This window comes from Rhagoletis zephyria, unplaced genomic scaffold (assembly GCF_001687245.7).
Source record: "Rhagoletis zephyria isolate East Lansing unplaced genomic scaffold, Rhagoletis_zephyria_1.1 Rzeph_scaffold_00688, whole genome shotgun sequence".
Taxonomy (NCBI): Eukaryota; Metazoa; Arthropoda; class Insecta; order Diptera; family Tephritidae; genus Rhagoletis; species Rhagoletis zephyria.
In genome coordinates this window covers 104,503-112,627 of record NW_016157772.1, presented here as the reverse complement: position 1 = coordinate 112,627, position 8,125 = coordinate 104,503, and the positions used below count along the sequence as shown (strand labels likewise).

Sequence of the window (8,125 nt, the reverse complement as noted above, 5' to 3'; positions counted from 1 at the left end):
GCATTTACCAAGAGGAAAAACCGCAGGGATTGCAGTAGTTCTTGCAATCACCGTTGATGATGCTGTGCTTGTAATTAATAGTCTGAAAAGGCAGAAAATTGCATTAATCAAATGTTAAACACATCAAATAAATAAATTTCAATAATTTGTTTACCATTTTACAAACCGAATTACCAAGAAATAGAAACTCACCGCTTTGCGATACAGAAATAATAACCAACAGGGGTGCATTTTCTTGGTAAGCAACAGAAGCGCTCAGAGCAATCTGATCCACAATATTATTTTCTGAAAAATAAGACTTGAAAAGAGTTTTTAAACATGATTATCACATTATCTAATTAGCGCACACTATCGAGTTTATTTCTAGTAGAATATAATTGTATTATCTCAGACTTTTTTTCAATGTTTTCTAATATTCGTTCTTTTGGAATGCAAAAGCAACCATGCGCTCAATTTCTTGTGGGGAAATTTGGCCCCCATAAAGGACTTTCACCACGAAACAGCTACAAAAACAAAAACCTTTTCTACTGGTATACTGTGGTTTGAACCCAGGTGCTGCGGAGTGGAAGCGCGCACTGCTTACCACTACACCACAGCGGCCGACAGTTAACTTTGCTTTAGTAATATTGTTTTATCTTATAATTTTTAGTTTCGAGCTCTTTTATTGAATTCAATTGAATTTTTAATTTATGAGTTAGGGTTTGCTAGCTTCTTTTGTATTTTCTTGTGTAAGAATAAGTCTTTTGTTCACCCGCGCCGGTATCAGTTACATCGATACATGCTATTTCGAGAGCATTTGCGACATTTAATGAGATCAAACTGAAAGGGAGAGTGAAGCAGGTGGCATAAGTACCCTCCAAAGTGGCCCACTACACCACCTGTTCCGTTGTTTTGCTCTCCTTTACAGTGCATGTACACATGTATGTTTGTTCTTTTCTCCACACTTTTCAGGTAGTCTGGATGCTGGCGCTAGCATCGTTGGACATACGTACATACACCTACTGGTAAGTGAGAAGTCACAATTCAGCTAGTCATATAAACATACATCTACGTACATATCGATATTAGGAAGGGTCGTTAGCAAAAAAAAGGGAAGATTATTCTTTTGGAACGTGCGTTTGTGCGTATGTGCGTATGTGCACACATATTGAATGTACATACAAAAATACATTTGCTAAACATATATGTAAATGCACATTTAGATACAAAAAAAAATAGGAAAGCTTGAAAAAAAAGAAAAGGCAAGAATAATAGAAGTAGGAAGGGCGGAATAATAGTATACAATAGAATACAAAAGAAGAATAGAGGTTCGCAAATAAGGCAGTTGTAAAGCAGTAGCTATTAGAATTAAAGCACATAGGGTAATTAGTTAAAAATAATAATAATAATAAAGATCTGAAATTGTTTGTTGGTAGAAGACAGTTAGTATAAGAAATGTATTATTTATTAGGATTGATTTTTTTGTTGCTTATTAGAATAAATGTATCCATATAATAATGAAATTCCGTTCAGTAGAGTCTTATTATTTTTCATGGATTTCTAAAGTTTTTTTTTCAGGTTGGTGTGGGTGTTGCCATCGTGCGACGTAGAGGGGAAGTGGGTGTACAAAGACGAAATGACTGATTGACTAGGGTGACTGACTGACGACTGACGGACTAGGTCAGGCAAAGGGAACTTCGCGCGTTGACGACTGGAGCCACAGTGAAGTTCAAGGCTGAGCACATCTGTGCTTAAAAGGGGTGGGATGGCTCCACCTGACCCGGACAGGCCTTCTACTTTTTTTCATCTTTTCTTTAACATTGGCATGATAAATAAGTATTTGATTGTTGTAGCTGTGGCAAACAACCGCCCCCGCCCCCCCTTCCCCCCATTGGCCGTCGAGTTAGCCTGGGCAACAAGCATACCAACCTGCCACTTACCTCTGCCCCAACAGCCAGCTACACAACAATGGCGCCCAACGATGTCAATGAACATTAATTTTGGTTTAGTAATTTGTCTCTTATATTTTTTCTTTTTTCATTATTTTCTTTTCAATTGGACTGGTTAGGATTTTTATCATAGTAACGCGACTAAGGTTTTTACTTGGTTAGCTGTACCAGATAAAACATATATGTATGCAGGGGGACAGCAAAACTTCGCTGAACAGTGGTATCCAAAGGCAAGGATTGGGAGATTTTTAAATATATATTTTTTTCTTTTTGACTGAAAATTGGGGTTTAAGCTACCAAGCGTAGGATTAGACATCTTATGTATATTCGTGAGGTTTATCCGAAATTTTCAATGGGAATGTGGGATTCGAAAATCAACATTAAATAGTGGGGTAGCCGTATTTTGGTGCAAATAGCTGAAATATCGTTGTGCTGCACTATTTGAGGGGGTTAGCTGGCTCAGACAATGGACGGCGGTCAGACGGATCAAAAGCACCCACGATGACCTCTGCCGAGGGCAACACCAAACACACACCAACAAATGAATTGAATTTATTAATTTACACATTTATATACATAAACATATATACATTTTTTTAGTTTCCTTGGTGAAATATTTTTTCACTTACATCCTTTATTTTTTTATCATTAAACTTTTTATTTTTTTTTTATTTATGTATTCACTTTTTATGTTTATACGAATAAACCTATTTTTAATTAAAATTCTACATATCGAGGGCTTATATTCAATACCATCTATATGAAAAAACTCAATTTTTCAGGAGAGCATAAAAACTCTTTTGACAGCTATTTTTAAAAGTGTTAATAATTTGAAGTACCCACGCATGTCTTAAAAATTCACGCTATATATTAAAACTAGGATTTTACTTTTAATTCATGTTATTTTAGTTTAAAGATCAGATAGAGGTTTTGCAATTCGAATTGTAACTATTTATGTAAAAAAAATGTGCTGATAGCGGGTTTGGCAGAATAATGAAAAGGTCAATATTTAGATGTAAATGTTATGTTAAACTAAGATTTTAACACATAAATCATTGGTCTGCAAACTCGTTCCCTTCTATTCCGACGTGCCCAGGTAACCGCATAATTTTAATGGTGTTTTTGTGTCGAAAGAGTATTTCACGTGATTTCGATATTATATGAGAATCATTAGCACTGTGAAAGAGGGCTTCGATGGCTGATTAACTGTCCGTGCACATGAGGAAATTTCCTTCGTTTTTAGAGGCGAAAGGTACAGCTTCTAGCATTTGTAGATGCCGAGCAGTACGCGGGTAAAGCACCGACGACAATTGTAAAACCAAGCCCTTTTGTTACCGCAAAAGAAGAGCCGGTATCATATCTGGAACCGTCTGTGAAAATATGCTCCCAGGTCATTTATGAGTATAGAACTGGGAAAATGCCCTTGCGGTAGAGTTTTTACTTTAGTAGGCATCGGAGTAGATATTATGTCCAAATCTTTAATGTAGCTTAATATATGAAATAAAGCTGATTGCTTGCTTCATCGGTTTTTTGGTGAAAGCAGGATTCGACGTGATAGAATAAAGTCTCATTTCTGCAGTTAACAATCTTTGGGATGAGCATCTTTGTGTTGTATTTTACCCCATGGTTATGATTCTTCTGACTGCTGCATGGTAGTGTCCGTAAATTACGAGTCCAAAGTAAATTTTTCCTAATATAAAAGCCCTAATTACATTTACTAGTGTAGTTATATGAACTAAAGAATACTTGGATGATAAAAACTTTATAATATTAAGTCTAGCAATTAAGCTTAATCTAACATTATGACAGTGCTGCTTAAAAGTAAGTTCATTGTCAAAAATTATTTCCAATATTTTCAATGTGTCAGTATAGTGGATAGAGGTGTCATACACGGAGAGGGTTGGATGTATACATTTGTGTTTTCTGCATATGAGAAAAAACCGAAATCTTAGCTCCTGAAGATTTGGACCAATTGCGGCAAGTCCTTCGTCATAGAAAAAATATAATGGAGCTAACTTTCCCAAAGGCTATATAATAAAATAACCGAAAGTAGTGATCCTTGTGGGACACCATTAAAGAGAGGAACAGTTTTTGAATAACAGTTATTGACCCGAACAGCGAACTTCCGGTTGTAAAGGAAAGACTTAACAACATTGTTCATCCTCTCACCATTTTTCCAGCATAATACTTTAGATATGCAGGGGAGGAGGGAAATGGGTATGTAGTTAGAAACTAATGAATTGTTTCTATTTAGTTTGGAAATAGGAGTAATAATAGCAGTTTTCCACTCTTGGTGACCCTTGAGATAGAATGGAGTAATGGACTACATGACTCTATATTTGACGGGATATGGAAGATTTTTTTGTTGCATCAAATTTGGTTTCAGTTGGACAGATATATTTATTTAAGATATGAGGGTGTACACGTAAGACTTTAAGTCTTTTAGAATACATCAATAGATGGAAATAACAAAATTAAAGGCTTATTTAAAATTTGAAGCAAACTTAAATCTAACAATAAATAGTTATAACTAATTTTAAAGTTTGAGGTACACCCAAGATCAAAAATGAGAAAACAGAGAGATCGAGAAGAGAAGAAAGGAGAGAAGAGAGTTCAATCGCAATCACATCATATTTACCGTGTTAAAATAACCGTGAATTACCTTTTTGTAGCTACCCCCAACCAAAGCACTTTTGACAGATTCTGGAATAGAATTCCAGAGCCTCACAGCATTAATGGAAAATAGCCTTGACGAAGACAAATAGGTGTATTTAGGGATAACCAGAGTTTGATGTCTATTTGACCTAGTTAATTGTAGTTTATCATAAAGGTTTTTGGGAGTTTTATATTTGATGAGCTTGAACATAAATATACAATTTCTTGCCGCAAGGTAATAAAAAATACCACATCCAAGAATTTTAGATTTCCACAAAGATATGTGATCATATCTTTTGAGGCCATAGACGTAACGCGTAACATTGTTAAACAAAACATCAATCTTGTGAGACGAAACGGAATCAAGTTTGCTATACACAAGCCCACAGTACGTGATATGAGATACAGAAAGTTGAACAGCAAGCCTTCTTCTTGTCTCCAGAGGTGTAAACGACGCTGACATTTTTAACCTACGCAAAACAACATAGACACTGCTAACAACTTTATTAATGTGGTCAGAATAAGTCAACATGGAATTCACAACAAAGCCTAAATTTTTTATCTTGTCCGTAAACATTAATACGCTATTGCCAATAGTAAGTTTCGGAATATTCTCCAAATGTACCACACTGTTACTGATGGGCAACACATAGGACCTAGCAGCATTCAGACAAAGACAATTATCATTGGCCCATTGCGAAATTGCAGACAAATCACTGTTTATTTTGAAACACAAGTCCTCCACAAGACCAACACGACTTTACAAATACAACTGAATGTCATCAGCATAAGCGTGGACATTCACATACTGACAAATGAGAATACATCGTTGACAAGAAGAGTAAACAAGAGGGGACCGAGAACAGAGCCTTGCGGAACACCGGAGACAACAATACTAGACGCAGACGAGGTAGCCTTGCAAGTCACCTTCTGAGTTCTTCCTACTAGGTAGCTGGCCATAAGCTTTACAGAGCTATCAGAGAATCCAAAATAATGTTTAAGCTTTTTACAAAGAAGGTCGTGACTTACCATGTCAAAGGCTTTAGAAAAATCCAGAAGGCAGAGAAGTGTCAGATAGCCATTATCAAACTGTACCCTAATATCATCAGTTATTTTTAACATAGCCGTGGCGCAGCTATGCTTAGCTCTAAACCCTGACTGCAATGGAGATAACAGATTGTTTCGTTGGACAAATGTGGAGATTTGTGCTGCCATTAGGGACTCGCACACTTTAGAAAAGGCTGGCAGTATGCTTATCGGTCTATAGTCACTTGGATCGGTGGCAATATTCTTCTTAGCAACAGGAAATATGCCGTTGTGAATCAGTGATTTATGATATGTGTTAGAGTTCCCAAAATAAATGGCAGCACAAGTTTTACAAACGTCAATGATATCCCATCATTGCCGATTGCGTTGGACTAAATCGCCATAAGAGATCTTAAAACATCAGCCTCTGTTACTCCATCGAATTGAAATTTTTCTTCTAACGCAAAATTATTAACTAAATTTGGGAATGGAGCGCTATAGCTGTTACTTTCGCTAGTAAAATATTTATTAATACATTTGGGTCACTTTTACATTCAGTTCTAAGTTCTCCATGTACATTCAAGGTAGAATTGCAATAGAATCGCTTTGCATTTCTTATAATGGCAGTAGCTTTATTTCTGGCAGATTTGTACTGTGTCCAAACAAAGTCAGTTCTGGTTCTCCTCCATTTACTATAAAGCTTTTTACGTGCTTTTATAGCTGAGCTAACTCTTGTATTGTACCAAGGGCAAGCGCTGTTTATGGTCCGCACGGTACGAAGCGGGACATGGTCGTCGAATAGTTTGCCAGATTTTTATTTAGGAAGTCAAGTTTTGCATCTACACTCTCAATGAACCAACAGTTATTCCAGTTAACATTTAACAAACTGACATGCGGATTACTAACATTAACAGACTTCAAATCACGATACATAAAAGTAACACTATCAGCGGGACTGTTAAACGACACATCTAATGTACGAAATATAAGGTCATGGTCCGAAATAAAAAACATTGGTCAAATTTTAGAATATGGTCAATATTAGAGACAATAACAAGGTACAGCAGGCTAGGATTTGAGTTGTTGTCGTATCTTGTTGGTACTAATCTGTTAACAACAGCAAGACCTGCAGCAGATACATGGTCAAGTAGTTTAACGGCATAGCAAACTCCTAAAAGAAGGTTTACATTAAAGTCACCACATATAACATAACGCTCATACTCAATCAAAAACATAGATAGCTCAACAAAAAACGAGTCTAACATGCAACACCTATTAGGATTATATACACAGGACACTAGTATTTTTGTGACATTATCTGAGACTTCCGCAATGATGAATTCCGTATCAGAATCATTTGATACAGTTAGAGGTTTAATTTTTAGGGTCGATTTGCAACAAATTGCAACACCACTTCCTTTTTTGGTCTATCTGTCGTGGCGTATAACATTAAAATGTGAGATACCATAATAAAAGTCAGTAAAGTTTGGATTAAACCACGTTTCTGAAACACAGATGACATCATTCCCCGATTCTCCAAATTTATGTCTAACATAGTCCAATTTATCACCATTAAGACATCGAGCATTAAAATGCACCACGTTAAGGCCATTTGACTGTTGGCATAAAATATCTATTAAAATTTTTTGGTTATCATTAATGCTGGGGGCTGATTTCCTAGTGGGATTTAAATGGCACACACTGAGACAGAAAGGGGTTAACTACAAATAGCATCAAGCACAAGAAATATACAACACAGCAAAAGCACAAGTGATTGCAATTAAATACATTAAACGAAACAGGAGGGTAATATACGAACAGTTGAGAAAGGTAAACAAGCAATAGAAATAATCTGAGATACATAAGTAAAAAAGTAAACAAATAATAAATAGAGAGAATACGGCAAAGAGAGAAAAAGAAAAAACATTTATGTATTTGGACATACATAAAATACATACTTAAGTGTAATTGTTCTTATATTCTAGGGCCGATAAGAGCGTTAACCTCGGCTCTGCTGCTCACTAATCTGGGCTCTTCGCCAGCCTTTAGCCGCACAAATATTCTCCCACGGATGGAAAACGCCGATGCCAATCGTTTACTTCGCCTTAACTCTGATGATATGTCATTATTTCTCGTTGAGTTTTTGAGAGAATCATGCAAATAAATATTGGCGTAACCCGGCAGCTCAATATCAGAAAGAGCAAGCGATCTCTTTTTATTTTTGCAAAACAAAGAGACAGATCGTAAGAGTCGATTGCGGTCATTTGCAGAGAAAAGCTTCACAACAATAGGACAAGCGCTGCTGCTATTTTGTCCATTGCCTTTCACGCTTCGCAGACGAAAAACGTCACGTAAAGGTGGAGGTTTGTCCTGAGCTACACTACAAACCTTTGCAAATAATTCAAGTAAACACTCACCAGCTGCTTGGGGGATCCCGTTAATAATAAGATCCGTAGCGACTGCACTGCTTTCAAGAGCAGTGAGCTGAGCCTTGGTAGCAATAAGCTCGGAGCGTA

General features: G+C 36.5%; 1 long non-coding RNA gene across 1 annotated transcript in view; it reads left to right on the top strand.

Moving 5' to 3' along the window:
* Nucleotides 1-7,480, top strand: part of LOC108361035 (uncharacterized) — a 20,325-nt gene extending 12,845 nt beyond the window's left edge. The window contains exons 2-3 of the long non-coding RNA XR_001847226.1: nucleotides 4,973-4,975; nucleotides 7,467-7,480. This is a non-coding gene — a long non-coding RNA (uncharacterized LOC108361035). The remainder of the gene's footprint in view (nucleotides 1-4,972; nucleotides 4,976-7,466) is intronic.
* The last annotated feature ends 645 nt before the right edge of the window (nucleotides 7,481-8,125 follow it).